Genomic DNA, 21,354 nt, shown 5'->3' with positions numbered 1-21,354 from the left:
GTACAGAGGAGTTACAGTTACATGGGCAGGATAATGCGTACATTTCTTACCAAGCATTGCAGCCTCCTCCTTTGTTTACCCTTCACATCCCTTCCCAGCCTCCCCCCTCCCCCCCAATCCCAATCCTTCTCCTTCCCCCCCTTTCCCCCGCTTCCCCCCCCCCCATACCAACTTTGTAAAGTTCGTTTTGGACATGACAACTTGTACTTCTTATTGTTGCAACAGGTCCACCTGTATCCTTAAACAACTGGTTTTTCCCCATCTCCTCCACAAGTTATACTGACATCAAATATAGTGAAAGCAGGGGTTATACTGTGGGGGAGGGACATACAAAGCAACAAAGAGATAATCTTATAAATGTGTTAGAAACACATGCATGAAAGAAAAAAAACATTAAAATACACATCTAAGGGTTCATTTTCCTGACATCACATTATCTGACCTTTTCCGCTTGACTCATACATATACTAGATATTACAAATAAGGGAAACCATGGGACCTACGTTTCTTTGGGCCTGGCTTACTTCACTTAATATAATTTTTTCCAAGTTTTTCCATTTCCTAACAAATGGGGCAATGTCATTCTTTCTGATGGAGGCATAGAATTCCATTGTGTATATATACCACATCTTCTTGATCCATTCATCTACTGAGGGGCATCTGGGTTGGTTCCATATCTTAGCTATGGTAAATAATGCTGCAATAAACATAGTTGTGCTGGTAGCTTTAGTGTGGTCTTGTTTGTAAACATTAGGGTAAATGCCCAAAAGTGGGATTGCTGAGTCATAGGGGAGCTCTATGTGAAGTCTTTTGAGGAACCTCCATACTGCTTTCCAAAGTGGTTGAACAAGTTTACATTCCCACCAACAATGAAGTAAGGTTCCTTTCTGTCCACATCCCCTCCAGCATCTGTTGTTGTTAGAGTGCTTGATTTTTGCCGTTCTAACTGGAGTGAGGGTGAAATACAAATCATGTAGACTCAATTTGTAAATCTGCCCATATACACAAAGTTACAATCATGTCTAGGAATATATATGCTCTTTAGGCCTAGCTTCTATATCGGAAAAAAACACGTATCTTGTGTTTTGTTTATTTTTATTTTTTAGCTTGGTTCATTATGATGTCCTCTATTATATCCACTTTTCTGAGAGCGACATGATTTCATTTTCCTTCATGGCTGTGTAACATTCCATGGTACATCTATATTACTTCTTCTTTATCAGTTCAAGAAGATTCCAAGTGTCTGATTCCATCATTTGGCTATTGTGCACAGTGTTGTGATAAACATGAGTTATGCTGGCATCTTTCAGGTATATTGATATATTCTACTGACATACGCCTCATATTGGTATAATGGAGTCTTTGGAAGGGTCTATTTCTAGACTGATATCCATAATAGTTGCACTAGTTTGCATTCCCACCAAAAGAGTATAAAGATTCCTTTTCTAATTCATCTTACCACATTTTCTTGGTGGCTGTCATTCCAACTGAAGTAGATTTAATCTTATTGCAGTTTTAATTTGCATGTTCTCTATTATAGCTAAGGCTGTTGAACATTTCCTCATGACTTTATTAGCCATCTTTTTCTTCTTCTGAAAACTATGTAATTAGATTTTTTCTGGATTTTTTGCTGTCTAATTTCAGTCCTTTATATAGGATGGATATCAGTCCCTATCCTTTATTTGTTGAATAGCTGGCAGCCCTAGGAAACTCCAATTGTCATTACTCAGTCATGTGAGTCTGTCCTTCATTCCAGTCACTGCTGCCAGTGTTTTCAGCATGAGCAAGGGATGAACTGCACATCTCTTTGCTTTCACTTCCGCATGGATCCAAAGTTCACATGACAGCACTGACTGCACATCAGCTGATTAAAAAAACAGGAGGGCCTGGGGACTTGCTCAGTGTAAGAGAACTCATCTGGCAAGTGCAAGGATTTAAGTTCAGACCTGAGCTCTGAAAACTACAGAAACAATTAAACAACAATCACAACCAAAACCACAAAAAGTGAGTCTTACCTGATGCTGGTGGCTTATACTGGTAATCTTAGCTACTTAGGAGGCGGAGATCTGAGGATTGTGGTCCAAAGCCAGGCTGGGCAGGAAAATCAGTGAGGCTCTTATCTCCAAAAATCCAGAAGTGAAGACAAGGCTCAAGTGGTAGAACGCCAGCTTTCAGCATAAAAGCTCAGGGTGAACACCCAGGCCCTACGTTCAAGCCCCAGATCCTTCACACATTAAAATGTCTTACTCTAAGACTGATTTATTAACTATCACCACCTAAATTCCTGTCACAAAGAAACCCAAAATGAATGCCATGAGACACGTCTTTCCAACACCACTCCTGGAAGCCCCACAAGTGGCACAGCCACCTCTTCATACATACATATAGATATTATGTGTATATGCGTATATATGTATATCTAGATACATACATACAATTGAAGTAAGAAAAAGATCATTGAGAATATGGAATTCCAGATTGAGCAACCACTCAAAAAGTTTCTCTTCAGGTCCTATAGAAGAGAATGGTAGTAAAACTAATGTTACATTTGGCATTATTATTTTATACATTTGTCTTTTAGAACAGATACTCAAAGAAGTATAGTTCTGCCTGGCATTGTGGCACATGTCTGTAATGCTAGCATTCAGAGGTGGCAGTAGCAAGCTAACAATTTAGAGACCAGCCTGGGACACAGAGAACTCCAGGTCACCCTGGAACTGTCTGTATCCAGAATAATACTAACAACAAATAAAAACAAGATTACATAAAAAGCTTAGACTCTTTAAAAGAAGAAGAACAGAAGTACAGATGCATCAAGTTTCTAATTTATGGAAAGCTTGTCTTGCACAGTTCCTTGCTCTACATCATCCCTTACCCTACAGTACATCCTACCACTTGGTCAGCAGACACCATGAAAGCCAAAACCCCTGTAAAACCAAATACATACCTACTCTAGCAGAACTGGCAAAGATTGAAAGTATCATGAAACCATAAAGAAATGTCTAACAGGAGGAAGATACAGGAGAAACTTCTCTTGGAGCTGCAACCCACATCTACAAATGTCTATAAAGTAAGAAGCAATACCAAGAAACTAAAAGGACTCTGAAAGGTCTCCAAAAAGTATATAATATGTGGGAATTTAGAAAGCTTATTAAGACATACATAAATATGCCAGGCCATATACTTGTTTGGGCATCAGCAAGTATGTAGACATCTGTCACAAATCATTAGCTAATATAAAATACGAAAAGATCCTTAAAAGCAGTTTCAAATCTAAATGCAACAGAGCAAACTTGTTTTAAAAAGTTATCACCTAGAAGCTGGGCACCGGTGACTCAGGCCTGTAATTCTAGCTTCTCAGGAGGCTGAGATCTGAGGATTATGGTTCAAAGGCAGCCCAGTCAAGGAAGTCTGTAAGACTCTTATCTCTAGTAAACCACTGAAAACTGGAAGTGGCACTGTGGCTAGAGTGGTAGCCTAGAGCTGAAGAGCTGAGGGATAGCACCAAGGCCCAGAGTTCAAGCCCCACAACCAAAAAAATAAAGTTATCACCTTGGTACTTACACCAAAAATGTTATCTCAGTAAATCAAAGCCCCAAATCAGTCTCTGCTTAAGGATACATAATTATAAAGCATAATTCAGTGATCACAATTCTCAATAAAAGCAAATAAAGGTACATAGATTTCCACTACATCGTAGGCTCTCAGAGGACACACATTCACCCCTTACCTAGTCTGTTTACCTAATCCCCAGGTACAAGCTCCATATCTACCTATGCAGTCTTCAGTTCTAATACCTCTAGAGAAATGAATAGTATTCCTTTAAGCTACTACTGACGCTCTAGTCAATTTCTACATCAGAAAAAGCGATCATAAAAGTTGTCCCAAGATAGCCTTTCAAAAAGTAATAGCATAATAACATCCTGATATGAATTTGGGTAAATATTCATACATAATTAACAGATTCATATATTATTGAAATTTATGTAGAAAATAGCACATATAAAATGACTTATGTTTTATCATTCCCACTGTATGTTTGAAAATGTTGTTTCCCTGTGTGGTCATATGAATCAAAAGCTCTATTCCTCGGACCGCCTCTCCCTCTGCTTCTCATGCCCCCTCTTGGGCTTCCACATCCTTTCAGCGGCCTCTCTCAATCAAACTTGTCCACTGGTCTAGTCAAAGATGACAATGCAATATGATAAGAGAACCCAAGCCTCTGCCAGTGTTCTGCCTCATCCAGGTTCCTGTATGGTGTGGTACACTACCAGGATCTGGTGGTGTAATCACCTGCCCAGTTTCCCTTCTGCCCATCCTCCTGCTTTCTGAGGACCTACTTTTTTTCTACTAGACTCCAATCTCCTAAGATGTAGTTCTAAATGAATACATCTTTTTAATCATTTCAACACCTTGTTTATTAACTTTTTTTTAATTTGTAAAGGCTTTCCAAAACATTTTCCCTAACAACAAATTACTTATTTAAAAGAGATCCTGGCTGGGCACTGGTGGCTCACGCCTATAATCCTAGCTGTTCAGGAGGCAGAGATCTGAGGATCAAAGTTCAAAGCCAGCCCAGGCAGGAAAGTCTAAGAGACATTTTATCTCCAATGAACCACAAGAAAACTGAAAGTAGAGCTGTGGTTTAAAATGGTAGAGCACTAGCCTTGAGCAAAGAAGTTCGCAAAAAGTGCCCAAACCCTGAGTTCAAGCCCCATGACTGACCAAAACAAAAACGGATCCTGAAATCAAGTAATCCGGATTATTAATAGCTTCAATACTTGCACCAGTAAATTATCCTACCATTCTCTCATGGCTAAGAAAAGCCATTCTTACCACAATAGAAAAAAAGATCGAATTTACAATTTTCTTTTTTTGAAAACAAATGCAGAAGTATTGATGATGAATCTTACCTTTTTCATATAAAACATTATGCTAAATAAATTCTCTACATTGGCTTTTCTACCTTCTAACAAAACCCAAATCAATTTTAAAACAGAACATATTTTTTCTGATTTAAAATTCTATTCTTTTCCAATATTCTTTATTAGCATTTAATATAATTTTGAGAAAAGAGAAATTATTTTTAACCTATCAAAATTCCTTATGTAAATTAGACTAGACATAGAAATACAGAAAAAAAAATCATAGCACATTATGAATTGTTAGAATATAGTCCAAAGGCTAATAATTTTTAAAATAATTTTTATTGAGATTCAGTGATTACATAAAATTCACAAATTTCACAGTATTGTGGGATAGTAATACTTAAAGTCATATACACATTTTAACCTTTACAAGGCAAATTGTCATTATCATGGTCTATAAAGTTTGTGAATTCTATAAGTTTTGACAATACAACTATTTCTTCCAAATCGGTTGATATGTACCTTTCTTTCCTTTTGTTTAGTGTAAGCTGCTCCCTCTTTCCCTCTCATTCTCTCCCTTCCATTGCTGCCCTTGAATTCCTTAGTTCATTTTCATTCAATGTCCAATGTAGCTGATGTGCCCCTCTGTTATATAGTCTCCTATTTCCCTCTGATTCTGTGTCCTGCTCCTAGCTCCCCTCAGATGTGCACATATATATGGTACATATATATGGTATCTATCTATCTATCTATCTATCTATCTATCTATCTATCTATCTATCTATCTATCTATCTATCTATCTATCTACCATATATAAGGTCGAGAACATGGAGTCATTTAGGAATGATATGACAAATTAAGTAGAGGTCCTTTGTTTCTTGAATCCTGTTTATTTTGTCATATCTCTTTGCATTTTTGATTTAACATTCACATATCAGGAAGCCATGTGCCATTTGTCTCTCTGGTCTTGGCTTACCTTGCTTGAAATGATTTATTCTAATTCTATCAATTTCCAGTGAATACCATTATTTTATCCTTTCTAATGCCTGCATATTTCACTGTATGTAGGTACTACAATTTTTTGATCCATTCATCTGTAATGAGGCATCTGGGTTGTTTCCATATCTTAGCTATTGTGAACAGTGCTGCAATAAACATGGAGGTGCATGTGTCCTTGTATCCTGGTTCCTGTTGCTCAGGGTAGATGCCTAGGAGTGGTATGGCTGGGTCATATGGGAGGTCTATATTTAGCTTTCTGAGGACCCTTCAGACTGCTTTCCAAAGTGGTTGTGTTAGTGTACATTCCCACTAGCAATGCAGGGGTTCCTCTTTCTCCATATACCCTCCAGCATTTGTTGTTGGCTGACATTAGGATGTGGTCCATTCTGACTGGTGTAAGGTGGTATCTCAGTGTTTTCATTTGCATTTCCTTTATGGCCAGGGATGATGAACATTTCATGTGTTTCTTTGCCATTTGTATCTCTTCTTCTGAGAAGTTTCTCTTTAGCTGCTTTCCCATTTAATATTTGGTTATATTTGGGAGGATTTAGTTTCTTGAGTTCCCTGTATATAATGGATATTAGGCCTTTCTCTTATCTATTGCTGGTGAACATTTTTTCCCAATTAGTTGGTTATCTTTCTAGTTTGGTTTCTATTTCTTCATTGATGCTGAAATTTTGTTTTAAGATAGTCCCATTCTTCGAGTCTCCAATTTGTTGTGACCCGGGGACTTTGTTCAGGAAGTTCCTGCCTGTGCCTGTAAGTTCAACTGTCTCTCCTACTCTGCCCTGCAGTAGTTTCACAGGTTCAGGTTTGATGGGAAGGTCTTCAATTCATTTTGAGTTGATGCTAGTGTATGGAGACAGGTTGGGGTCCTCTTTTAATTTTGTGCATGTAGCCACCTTGTTTTCCCAGCACCAATAGTTCTTCCACTGTATGTCTTTGGCTCCTTTGTCAAGTGTCAGATGAACATAGGTGTGTGATTTTACTTCTGGATCTTCTAGTCTGTTCCATTGCTCTTCGGGTGTGTTTTTGTGGCAATACTAAGCTGTCTTTGTTATTATGGCTCTGTAGAAGAGCTTGAAATCTGGTATCGTGATTTGTCCTTCATTGTTTCTTTTGCCTGTAATTGCTTTGGCTATTCTGGGTTGTTTGTAACACAAATCTTTAAAAAAAAAAGTCTACGCAATACTTGAACAGCAAACACATACATGGGAAACAACATCAGTGAAAATCAGTCCTACATATATAGAAATCTAGATCAGATAACAACAAAACACCAAAGTCTTCTCAAATATATTAATGATAGAAACCAAGCCTAAAATCATCCCTGTGTTGTAATCCTTGAAAACAGTATATATTCCATATACTTTTTTCCCATTTCCTTTATTGTTGTTGTGGTTGTTTTGAGTTTGCATTTTTTTGAAACGTGGTCTTCCTAATCTAACCCAGGATACAAACTTGCAATTATCCTGCTTCAGCCTCATAATTACTAGAACAACAGGTGTGAAGCAGCACACCAGGTCTTTTGTATTTTAAAACTTGATGAAAATTAAATAATCTTGTACTCAAGAAGTTTAATTCTTGACAAACTCCAACACAAAATGCAGAAGAATAACATATGGATCATGAAACCTGAGCTGGGTGTCAGTGGCTCACACGTGTAATCCAGCTACTCAGGAGGCTGAGATCTGAGAATTGTGGTTCAAAGACAGCCTGTGCAGGAAAGTTCGTGAGACCCTTATCTCCAATTAACCACCAGAAAACCAGGGAACACTGCCATTTACATTTGGTAGGAGCATCAGAAGTTGTGTCCTCTCAATGGGTCATGTGAGAAATATGTATGCTACAAAAATAACTGGTCTACACTTTATTCCAGATTAAAGAAGGTAGAACACTTCGTGAAATTTGAATGCAAATTAAATAATTTAAAGAATCAGATAATAGTGCTATATCAATATTAATTACTTTAATAATTCTGTCATTGTTTTTGGCAAATACATAAAGTATTTAGGGATAAAGGAACACTTACACATCTTATTTCTAAATGACAAAGAGAAAACTATGTATGTAGAAAAGGAGAGAATGGTAAAGCAAGTATGTTAAGAAGTTGATATTCAGGGAATCCAAATGAAGGGTATAAGAGAATATTTTATGTAATTCTTGCCATGTTTTTATAAATCAAATTATTTTAAAAGAAATAAAGAAAAGTCACTTCATTGTCTCATATCCCTGTGCCCCTACTATTACATATGTTATTTCACTTCACAGACAGATTTTCATGTCACAAAAATCTATCTTTTTAAGGCTACCATACTTATTAAAAAAAGAAAAGGTGACATGTTCAACTATACTTTTTAAAGTTCCATACTTTTTTAAAATGATGGCAACGACGGTTTCTGCATTTGAACAAAAATTTCATTTTTTCTATAGAATAAAAGTCTGAATAGAGAAAAAATACATAAACCTTTCAAAAATTTAGTTCTTATCCAAGAGGCTTTACATATAAAAGTGGCCATTACAGAGAAAATTTGAAATAATCACGAAAAAATAAAAAATAAAGTGAGATTTTCCAGAACTTTCTCTAACCTTGTGGCAGATCCACCAGGTTGTGCATTGCTGTTTTATGTGTCCCTTCTAGTTAGTCACCATATGCACACCACTTCAGATATGCTGCTTTCTGCTACATGTCCTTTATTTACTTATTTCTAATTGACTCTAGCAGGGATGAGGTACACTTGACCCATGGGCCATATAAGGCCTGAAAAATCATTTGGTACATGACAGGTTATAAATATCCAAATAGAGCTTGGTGGAAAACGGTTCCTTACTCCAGCCTTATAAAGCCATGTTCTTTGATTAAGACTTTGTTTAGGACAGGGTCCTAAATGAATTTGGATGGCAGGAAGTCAAAACACTTTGAGAAACTTGACTCCCTGAACACAGAACTATCGTGCTAAGCATAAGCAAAATAATAACTGCATTTGTAGAAGGCTTTGCTCTGACTCAGGAGACATGGTAGAATGCACCAGTCCTATGCATTACTTCACACCAGAGAACTTTCCAGAGATTGGTATCATGTATCATATTTGACTTTTCTTCACATGTCTCATGATAGCCTACTTAGCTGATCATAGAATTAAGAATATGTTTAATCTATTTAAGAGTCTGAATTCATAATGCTCAATCAAAACCCTAATTATATCCCTACTCTAAAATTAGCTCCTTAATGTAAAACTTCAAAGTAAAATTTTAAAGAATCGAATATACTCATCTGTTTTGGTTTTGTTTTGTTTTGCTGTACTGGGGCTTGAGTTAAGGGCTGTATGCTTGCTACAAAGGCACTCTACTTGAACCATGCCTCCAGGTCCTTTTGATTATTTACTTGTTTATTTTTTTCTGGTGTCAGTATTGGTGCTTACACTCAGGACCTTGAGCTTTTACTTACCTTTTTTTTGTTGTTGTTTACAGCTGCTGCTGTATTAGGCCTCAGCTCTAATCTGGCTAATTGGAGAGAAAATATTATGGATTTTACTGCCTGGGCTGACTTCAAATGTGATCCTCAGATCTTACCCTTCTGAGTAGCTATTACTACAGATGTGAGCCACTAGAGTCCAGCTATTTTGTTGCTTTTGTATACTTGCTTTTGATTAGGCCAGCCTGGACCCCATATTTATGCTTCCCACATAGGTGACAGGCATGTACCACGACACTCAGCTTTTTATAAGTTAAGGTGGTGTCTTGCAAAACAGCTATGTTAACTGGTGTATAACACTGCACTGAGTGCTTCTCATACTTATGAAAAATATTTTTTTTCCTTTGCAGTGGTATTAGACATTGATCCTAGGGCCTTGTATATTCTAAAGAGCTCTCCCAATGCTGTACTGATAAAGTACCTTCCAAGCCCATGGTTAATTTATTATTTATTTATTTTTGTTGTTCATGGGGTTTGAACTCTGGGCCTGGGTGCTATCTCTCAGCTCTTCATCTCAAGGCTAGCACTCTACCATTTAAACCATAGCACCACTTCCTGTTTTCTGGTGGTTAATTAGAGATAAGAGTCTCAAGGATTTTCATGCTTGGGGTTGCCTTTGAACCATGATCCTCATGTCTCAGCCTCCTGAGTAGCTAGAATTACAGGCATGAGCCAACAGAACCCAGATCCACATTTAGTTTTAATTATACAACTGGCCCTGAATCTTGATATAAGGTCATCTCTGAAATACATGAAGATCTTTCAGGTGTCATCTAAAATAATAATGACTTGTTGCCTAAACTATCAAAATGTTCCTAAGATCTGTAATATGGAAAGGTCACAAAGGGTTATGGCTGTTCTGAAAAGTCCTCTGGTTCCCCAACCATCCCAGTTGAGGACTGTACATACATTTCAGCTGAAAACTTCTCAGCTGTATAGTCGGCTCGCCTCTTGGTCTCAAAGGGTCCATATTCCCTGTAGGATCTCTGCTCAGCTCTATTAAGAATCACCTCTTTTCTCCAGCTGTCATTCCAGCCCTGTTGCTCCCCTTTTCTAGGAGTCCACTTCTGGCCTGCCAGCAGAAAACCAAAGCAGAGGGCTAAAACACAACATCCATGAAACACTAGGTACAATTCTATAGGTTCCTTAAGATTTCATTTTTCCAAAAACCAGTTGGAATACCACTGGATAAATGGGAATTTCAGGGGAAAAAGTTGCTGATGTTATTTTCTAGAATTTATTCATTTTAATAAAACCTTATTACTATTATGACTTCACTTATGTTTTAGAGAGTATACGATAAACCGTATAATTATAGGTATCTTTTTCTTTCTTTTTGTTGTTGCTGTGTTTTGAAATAAGGTCATTACATATGTTTGAGATTAGCCTGGAACTCACAATCATTCTGTATCAAGACTCCTGAGTGTTAAAATCATAGGCATGCACCACACCTGGTTAATTATAGATGACCTCTATTAACACAATTTAATAAACTAGCTACATTTCACATTTCAAAAGCAGCTTTATGAAACCATAGTTCTAAACCTCATCCAGGAAAGTAGTACATACCAGTGCCTTTGATTGTAGTTTAAAGTACAATATTACATTGTACTTAACATAGTATTTTAAAAAGATTTTCCTTCCCTTTAATAGGATTTAGATATTTGCCATATGTCTCTAGTGTGTGCCTCAACTCAGTTTTCAACTCACTCAAGAAGGTATGTTTTTTTGTCCATTTGAGAATCGAGCATCCAGGTGAAACAAGGACAAAGTGCTAACACTCTTTTGTCTTTTCTCTTCTGCTGCTTTAGAATATGCAATCAAATCCTATATTTTAAGCGATCTAATAAGTTAGTAAATAAATTGTGAACTTTGTCATTTCTTAAACAATCTTCCAAAATTGTCTTTTCCCCCTTAGATTTAAAAGGCTCCTCAAATACTATTTATAGCTTTTGCTATACTTCTTTGATTTTCCTTAGGAGTAATTACACCATGCTGATAGTACATATAGAAAAATATTAAAATTTATTCAAATAATGGGTGTACATCTCATTAAATTTCTCTCATGTACCCACATTGAAAATACAGGCATAGAGCTGGGAATGTGGCTTAGTGGTTGCCTACCATGCAAGATGCCCTGTACCACATAAACAGAACAAGGCAGAAGTGGCACTGTGGCTTAGTGGTAGAACACTACCCTTGAGCAAAAGCAGTTCAGAGACAGTGCCCAGATCCTGAGTTCAAGCCCCAGGACTGGCAAAAATTACAAAATTTAAAAATACAGGGATTTTTTTCAGTTTTCTCATTAATATTTCCTAACTAAACTTTATACTCTAACACAAATAAGTAAGTACTATCAAGTCTTAAAATAAAAATCCTGTTTGTACATCACGAACATAATATTATGTAATTACATTGAATATAAAATGTTTTTGAGTGCCAAATATTGCACAAGAGATTTAAGTTCACTCTGATATGGCTCTAATATCCTATAATATCAATAACTATTTAAATCTAACTTACATCACTTTATGATATTTTCATAGAGGATTATACTTCTAGTGTAGAAACAAATCAGATCAACCAAAATAGAAGGAGTAGTTGAAATCAGGGGGAAAATGTCACTAAGTTGTTAATAAGTTGAGCCAGGCACTGGTGGGTCACACCTGAAATCCAAGCTACTCAGAAGGTCAAGAGCTGAGGATCGTGGTTCAAAGCCAGCCTGGCAGAAAAACCATGAGGCTCTTATCTCCAATTGACCACCAGAAAAACTGAAATTAGCACTGTGGTTCAAAGCGGTAGAGTGCTAGGCTTGAACAGAAGATCTGAGGGAAAAAATCCAGACCCAGTGCTAAAGCTCCACAACAACAAAACAAAAGAAAACAAAACAACAAAAAACCAAGTTGAAGCTGAGCACTGGTGGCTTATTACTGTAGTCCTAGGTACTTATAAGAATGGAATTTGAGGATCAGAGTTCGAAGCCAACCCAGGCACAAAAGTTATGTTATCTCTAAGAAAGCCAGAAGTGGAGCTGTGGCTTCAAATGGTAGAGAACTAACCATAAGCAAAAGAAAAAGCTAAGGGACAGAGCCCAGGCATTAAGTTCAATCCCTAGAATTAGCACCTACATAAATAAAGTTAGCAAACTGAAAAATTAAAAGATTTGTTTTAGATTTTCTATTTGCAACCCATAAGCATTTGTGTTTTACCATTATAGTATCTCCATTCAACTACAGAATTACTTAATTGCTTATTCTACCTTCTTTCTGCTACCTCATTTTTAACTATATCAATTAAACTTGCTTTATAGTAAAGTCATTTCCATCATTTCTGTATGAAAATTGAAGTGTTAAATAGAATTGGCTACTTACTAGGATATTTACCAATATCCTGCAAATACTACATTCTCCCTCTAAATCTCCAAAGACCAAATCTAATAGTGACAGACATTTTCCCCCCAAATCAGTTGTAAGAGGTCAAAACTGCCATTGAACCCACCTTGCTTTTCCATACTAGAACAGCAACTTGCATTTCACCAGCCCTTTCCAATAAAAGGCTTGCATTAGCATTTGATCACTGATCTAAACACAAGCTTAGAAAAAGAAAAGAATACAGTAAAATTTCCAGCAAGAGTTCCCATAAAATAGTTGCATTTCTGCTCAAAGGGTTTCCTAGGCTCTGAAGAAAGCTGAGGAAAGCGAGCTGAAACAGTCTCTGATGGTTCGAGAATATACTGAGCAAAGGGCCTCTCATAGGTTTCTGTACAGCTTTGGATAGTTTAGTACATTAAAACTTCCAATTCCACGGGGCAAGCATCTAATTCCCACATTCTGGAGGATTAATGTTTCTGGTGTATGTCAAAAAGTGTATTCCCAAGTGCTTGACATTTCTCTATGCTAAGCATTCACTCAATCTTCAGACTAAATTTAAAATGTTTCATTTTGCCTAACATCAACTTATCTGACAGTTTCTGCTTGTCTGACATATACTAGTTGTTACAAATAGGGGAAACCATAGGATCTATGTTTCTTTGGACCTGGCTTACTTCACTTAATATGAGTTTTGCCAAGCATTTCTATTTCCTAACAAATAGGGCAATGTCATTGTTTCTGATGGAGGCATAGACTTCCATTGTGTATATATACCACATTTTCTTTATCCATTCATCTATTGAGGGGCATCTGGATTGGAACCCCAAGATAAGGATTCAAATGTTTTTTTGTTGTTTTTTTTTATTATGAGAATACCGTACAGAGGAATTACAATTACATGGGCAAGATAACGAGTACATTTCTTATCAAGCATTGTAGCCTCCTCTTTGTTTCCACTTTCCATCCCTTTCCATACTCCCCCCTCTCCCCACCCGACACTCCCCCCACCCCTCACCACAGTTGTAAAGTTCGTTTTTTGACATAATGTCTTGTACATCTCATTATTGCAATGAGTCTACCTGTATCCTTAGTTAAACGATTTGTTTTTTCCCTTCCCCCCCACAAATTATACCAACATCAAATACAGTGAAAGCATGGGTTATACAGACAAGGGACTCATATCTAAAATATACCTAGAACTTAAAAAATTAAATCCCCCAAAACCAAATCTTCAAAGAAACAACTGCCCAATAAATAAGTGGGCTAACGACTTAAAGAGAAACTTCTCTGAAGAGGAAAGGATAGTCAATAGATACATGAAGAAATGTTTTTTTTTCTTTCCTGCGATTGTTTTGAACATATTTATAAGATGATTTCTTTCTTGCTTTTTATGTCCCTCCCCTATGGTATAATCCCTGCTTTCACTGTATTTGATGTTGGTATTGAAAGGTTAAAGTTTTGAGGCAGTGACCACATGTTGCTTGTTTGTAGCAAAGCAACAAATGGGGCTAAACTGCACGGTTGTGTGCCTTTATAAGACTTGAAAATCCTTAGCTCAGGGCTCTCCTCCTGGGTTCCTCTGTGTCGGAGTGGAAGACGAGGCCCAAGCTGCAGCCCGTTTAAATAAAACAGCTGTAGAATCTGACTCTCCGTGAGAGGTCTATTAGGGATCTAGTAGCCGTGGCAAAGACAGGAAAGGAAGGACAGAAAACATGAAATTGAGCGTGAAAAGAGAGACTGGGCAAAGGAAAAGAGGCTAGACTTGTTGGAATCGCCACTATCACATGCTGAGCATACAGGGTTCACAGACGGCAGCAGTTTCATTCGAGATGTAAAAAGATATGCAGGCGCAGCAATCATCACAGACACTGAGATAGTGTGGGCAGAAGCACTCCCCCAGGGAATGTCTGCACAAAGAGCAGAGCTAGTGGCACTAACAAAAGCCCTACAGATGGGAAAATGGAAGAGACTAAACATTTGCACAGACAGTCGGTATGCTTTTGCCACCGTGCGTGTCCATGGTGCCATTTCCCAAGAGAGGGGGCTGCTGACAGCTGAGAGAAAATCTATTAAAAACAAACAAGAAATTTTAAGCCTCAGCCAGGCCAGATGGGAACCAACGAATATTGCCATTATGCACTGCCCTGGCCATCAAAAGGGAACTGATTCTATAACCAAAGGAAATAACTTGGCCGATCAGGCAGCTAAGGAGCCCTCCAGCCCAGAGCTGACTCTAGTAGACCCACGGCCACGAGCTTTGCCTCCTGAGCCTCAGTACTCCCAAGAAGACTTGCAGTGGATAAAGAAAATTCCCATGGCCTATAAACCTCCAGACAGAGAAGGAAAACTGGTGAGGGGAAAGTTATCTTGCTAAAAAGATTGGGGAAGGGGATTCTAAAGAGAATTCATCGCGTCCCTCACATGGGAACCCGAAGACTGCAGGACATGCTCCAACACTCCAAAGTAAAAATCAACTCATTGAGGACTTTGTTAAAAATTGTGAAGCCTGTCAGCTCACCAATGCCCCCAATCAACCGGTTTCAATAGGAGCTTGCCTCCGTGGAGTTAGGCCAGGTGTGTATTGGGAAGTAGACTTCACAGAAATTAAAACTGCAAAATTTGGATATAAATATTTGCTAGTTTTTGTAGACAGTTTTTCAGGATGGGTTGAAGCCTACCCAACAAACATGAGACTGCGAAAGTCATGGCTAAGAAGATCCGGGAAGAAATCCTATCCAGGTATGTCTTCCCATCCACCATTGGGACAGATAATGGATGGGCCTTCATCTCAAAAGTAAGTCAGGGAATAGCCACAGCAACTGGGATGGATTGGAAATTGCACTGTGCTTATAGACCCCAGAGTTCAGGGAAGGTAGAAAGAATGAATCAAAAAAGAGACCTTAAATAAATTGGCCTTGGAGACTGGTGCAGATTGGGTATCACTCCTTCCTTTTACCCTGTTTAGAATAAGAACTTCACCCTATTGGTTTGGCTTTACTCCTTTTGAAATAATGCATGGACCCCCTCCATCCATTATCCCTAGTCTTCAGACTGAATTGCTTGCTGATTTGGATGATACTGAATTTCTGTGTAAGCTTGACTATTTACAGCTGTTGCATAAGAGTATGTGGCCCCAGCTTAGAACATTATGATTCTGCTTCTATTCCTACCCCCCATTTGTTTAAACCAGGGGACTGGGTGTTTGTTCGAAGGCACAACTTGAGATCTCTGGAACCACGGTGGAAGGGACCTTACGTGGTGCTACTGACTACTCCTCCTGCCCTTGCTGCTTGGATCCACTGCTCCCATGCCAGACCAGCTGACCCCTTTGCCCTGGATGACCGTGGGGAAACATGGGAATTCTGCAAGAATCCTACCCAACCACACACCTCAAGAAAAGAAAAATAAACTGATTGTTATTGATATTGTTGTTTAATAGTATGGGTAAGTCAGAGAGGGACTATACCCGTTCAAGTTCGAGAGGTATTGAAATTTAGTTTTGGGCCCTAGCTACAAGATTGTGTCTCAGGACCATAAGTCAATGGGGGGGAATGAAGGGTTAAAATTTTGAGGCAGTGACCACTTGTTGCTTGTTTGTAGCAGAGCAATAGGTGGTGATAAACCACCTGGGTGTGTACCTTTATAAGACCTGCACACCCTTAGCTCAGTGCTCTCCTCCTGAGCACCACTGTGTCAGAGTGTAAGATGAGGCCCGAGCTGCAGCCTGTTTAAATAAAACAGCTGTAGAGTTCTTCTTGGTGGGGGTCCTGTGACCTTGGCATAACAGGTATAATTTTAAAGGGGAAGGAAAAAAACAAATTGTTTAAATAGGGATACAGGTGGACCCATTGCAACAATGAGATGTACAAGACATTATGTTGAAAAATGTACTTTACAACTTTGGCAGGGGTGGGGGTGGGGTGGAAATGGGAAAGGATGGGAATGGGAAACAATGGAGGGGGCAACAATGCTTCATAAGAAATGTACTCATTATCTTGCCCATGTAATTGTAACCCCTCTGTATGGTTTTTTCACAATAAAATAAATAAATAAAATATTTAAGTAGAGAAAATCACAGACCTTCATAACAGGGCTTACAGAAATTTGTGTAGAACTTTAACACTCATTACAGATAAATTTAGTACAGTAACTACATAAATGGAAATTAATGAGGTGCTTTCTTGTATTATGCACCTTATTCTACCTATAAAATTACTTCAAGATTTGTAAATATAGATCTCAAAAGCCAGATTGCCTAGACTCTAAATGGACAGAAAAGTTGGTAAGTGCACTGTCAGGCAGGAAGTGGACTGCATCCCAGGTTATATCACTTAAGTTTTGAAAAAAGAAAAAGCACTGTGCATTTATGTAATTAAATTTGTATATAAATTCACAGTGCTGACATCAGGAAAAATAAAGGGTGTTCATTCAATGTCATACATGTTTAAAATTTTCACCACAGGGTAGGACTGTAGTTCATTGATAATGTTCTTTGGCCTGGCTTGCTTGAGGCCCCAAGTTTGATCCTCAATACTATAAGAAAAAAATGACAAAATTTTATTTTAAAATTGAAAACAGTGAAAAGTCAGCTTATTAGCAATACTAGCTGCAGTGTCACACTCTTCTAAAGGACACAACATTTTCATTTGTTTAAAAAAATGAAGCTAGACATGAAGTCATGATGGCACGCACTTCTAATCTCAGCTTTGTAGGAAGCAGAGGGAGACAGCTATATCTAAAAATTAGTGAGTCCATCAGTTCAAACTATTACAGCAAAAACTACGTAGATCAGTAAATAAATGGAGAATCCTTGCCTCATTTAATTTTATATTTATCTAATTTGAGAAAAAAGTAAGTTAAAAGTGCATTATCTCATTTGATTAAGTAAGGTCATGCACTTACTGACATACCGAATAGCATTTGGTTTTCAGCATCTTTATATTACAGACTTTATTTTACAGACTTCTGATTCTCAAGCAACAAATCTTCTCCACACAGATAAAGGTAGAGTCGCGATTTGCACAAGTCAAGGTGCTAGCACTTAAAATTTTCTGACGGCATGAACTCACACTTTGTGTGTGTGTCTGCACACATGTATATGTGAGTGTGCACGCATGTCCATGCTCAGGCCTGAGCACTGTCCCTCAAGACTTCTGGCTCAGGGTTGTCACTCCACCAGTGAACTGCAACCCCACCATGGTTAACAGGAGGTAAGAGTCTCCTGAACTTTCCTGCCAGGCTGTCTTTCAACCTTGTTTCCATTTTAGCATCCTGAAGACCTAGGAGAACAGGCGTGAGCTTCTGCTGCCTAGAAAGCAGTGGATGAGTCTTGACCAAGCCAGGAATAGGCAAACAAGCTCTGCTAATGACAACAACTACACACCTAAGATCACTACTCAGAACATTGACAACTACACCCCTAGCTGCAGTACTCAGAACAGTGACAACTGCACACCTAATCTCAATACTCAGAACAATGACAACCACACTCAAAACTACAATACTCAGAAAACTGAATACAGAACACCAAACCTCAATACTCATAACAGTGAAAACTACACACATAAGCTCAGTACTCACAACAGTGACAACTGCACACCTAAATTCAACATTCAGAAAAGTGACAACTACAAATCTAACTTCAGTAATCAGAACAGTGACAACTCTACAGCTAACACCAATATTTAGAACAGTCAAAACAGTGACAAATGCACACCTAATCTCACTACTCAGAAAAGTGACAACCACACACCTAACCTCAATACTCAGAAGAGTGATGACAGCACACCTAACCCCAACACTCAGAACAGTGACAACTACACACCTAACCTCAACACTCAGAACAGTGACAATTGTACACCTAATCTCAACTCAGAACAGACACAGCTACACACCTAATCTCAATACTCAGAAAAGTGATAATTTCACAACTAACTCCAGTACTCAGAACAGTGAAAAATACACACCCAACCTCAATACTCAGAACAGTGAAAACTACATACCTAAACTCAATACTCAGAACCGTGACAACCACACTCCTAACTTCAATACTCAGAACACTGACAACAGCACACCAAACCTCAATACTCAGAAGTGACAAATATACACATGAACTCACTACTCAAAACAGTGGCAACTACACACCTCATTTCAACATTAAAAACAGTGACAACCAAACACATAACCTCAATATCAGAACAGTGACACCTGCACACCTAACATCAATACTCAGAACAGTCAAAACAGTAACAAATGCACATCTAATCTCAATACTCAGACTAGTGACAACCGCACACCTAACCTGAATACTCAGAACAGTGACAACAGAACACCTAAACTCAACACTCAGAATGGTGACAACTACACATCTAACCTCAACACTCAGAGCAGTGACAACTACACTCCTAACCCCAGTACTCTGAACAGTGACAACCACACACCTAACATCAATACTCAGAACAATGACAATAGCACACCTAACCTCAGTACTCAGATCAGTGACAACTGCATATCTCAAACACTCAGAACAGTGACATCCAAACACCTAACTTCAAAACTCAGAACAGTGACAACTGCACACCTAACATCAATCTCAGAACAGTCAGAACAATGACAACTGCACACCTAACCTCACTACTCAGAACAGTGACAGCTATATACCTAACCTCAGCACTCAGAACTGTGACAACCACACACCTAACCTAAATACACACAAAAGCAACAACTGCACATCTAACTTCAGTCATCAGAATAGTGACAACTACATACCTAAACTCAATACTCAGAACAGTGACAAATACACGCCTAACCTCAGTTTTCTGAACAGTGACAACTACCACATAACCTCAGTACTCAGAACAGTGACAACCGCACACCTAACCTCAATATTCAGAGCAGTGCACACCAAACCTCGACTCAGACCAGAGATAACTACCCACCTAATCTCAGTCAGAACAGTAACAACTACACACTTAACCTCAACACTCAGAATAGTGACAACTACACATTTAACCTCAGTACTCAGAACAGTGACATCTACACACCTAACTTCTTTCCTCAGAAAAGTGACAACCACATACCTAACCTCAATACTCAGAACAGTTACAATTGCACATCTAACCTCAACACCTAGAACAGTGACAACCACACAGCTAACCTCAACAATCAGAAGAGTGACAACCACACACTTCACCTCATGACAACCACTCACCTCACTCAGCACTCAGGGAAGAAATGGGAGGCAGGTGCAGACGCCTCAGGCCAGGGCGGGTCAGGTGGAAGTGTTTTCTGAAGTGCCCTTCCTCTTCCTGCACCAGGCCATGGTCTGATGAGGCGGGAGACATCTAGAAGCTTGGAGGTGCCAGGGTTAGGAACGCCTGTCTTAGAGCAGTCAGGGGTGATTCAGGAATGCAAGTGCAGCCAGGCCAGCGCCAGGTAGAGAAAGGCAACCCCACCCCCATCCTCTGTGGCCCCCCACCGGCCCGCCCCCTTCCCTTCATGCCTGTCCCCTTCCTCACCATGTGTGGGCTGGGCCAGTGGTGGTGGAAGCACCAGCCCGCTCCATACTTGCTTGCTGGCTCGGTGGCACCCCAATTTTGTCACACTCCAGGGCCAACTGGGGTGCCAGCCAGGCTCCCCCTTTCATAGGCTCCCACCTTCGTGGCCAAGAGCACTCTTGGCACATGAAATGCCTCCAGGGCTCTCATCCTCGCTGCACACAGCGCCTTGGTCTCATGCCAAGGATCTAGGCAGCTGGCCTGGTTGTCCTGTACCCCGTGCCCTTCCTCTCCTCTCCTACCCATGTACCTGGTGGCTGAGGGCCTGGACTGTCCTGCCAAGGCTCACCGGGCACCGGGAGGCTCTTGAGCTCCTTCTGAGACTCCCTGTGGCCGCCGCCAGCGTCCAGCCTGGGAACCTAAGTTCCTGTGTAGCTCCACCGAGGCTGCAGCCACCATGGCGGTCTTGTCTTGCTTGTGGCTATGCAGCTGCTGCTGCTGGCGAGAGCGATTGGCATCGCACAGGATGTGGAACCGGACCTACTCACCTTCCAGTAGCTGGTAGAAGCGGTTGGCCACGACCCAGCAAAAGTTCTCCTGCATAGAATCGCTGGTGGTGGCCACAGGGCACCAGAGCACCCTTATCCAGCTTTGGTCACTGCAGGTCTAGGCAGGCAGCCCACACAAGCAACGCTCAGCACATCCTGTGGCAAGGACCCATTCCACCTGCCTCCTCCCTCTCTGCTGGGCCCTGTCCAGTCCCTCCAAGCACCTGCCCCTGCCACTGCTGCTACCGCTGCCTACCCAACCGCCGTGAGGCAGCCAATCAGCACCCAGAGACATTCCCCTTTCCCAACCGGTGAGCCAGAGAGCCCAATCACAGGCCGGTGGCTGTTACTTCACTTGACCTCTGCACCCCACCCCCGGCCCATTCCGGAGGGACGGGGCCAGAGGTGAAACCACAACAGATGGACGCAGGTGACTTGCATTGCCAACCAGGGGATCAGTCTTGGCTATCCTGTAACCCCATGGAACTTGGGGTACTTTCCATGTCTGCCACACGTCTGTGAAGGTTACACATTCACTTAGCCATTCAACAGCCATGTACTTAGCATTTAGTGTGTTGTTGAAGAAGCACCAGCTG

The 21,354-nt window shown here is 39.8% G+C and overlaps 1 pseudogene; it reads right to left on the bottom strand.

The window, feature by feature from the left end:
• Window positions 1-4,012: 4,012 nt before the first annotated feature.
• Window positions 4,013-20,813, bottom strand: LOC122124919 (annotated as a pseudogene).
• Window positions 20,814-21,354: the final 541 nt, after the last annotated feature.

This window comes from Dipodomys spectabilis, unplaced genomic scaffold (assembly GCF_019054845.1).
Source record: "Dipodomys spectabilis isolate Male_0828 unplaced genomic scaffold, ASM1905484v1 ptg000254l, whole genome shotgun sequence".
NCBI classification, from domain to species: Eukaryota; Metazoa; Chordata; class Mammalia; order Rodentia; family Heteromyidae; genus Dipodomys; species Dipodomys spectabilis.
Note: the sequence above shows the minus strand (reverse complement) of the source record. Positions and strands in the feature narration are given on the sequence as shown.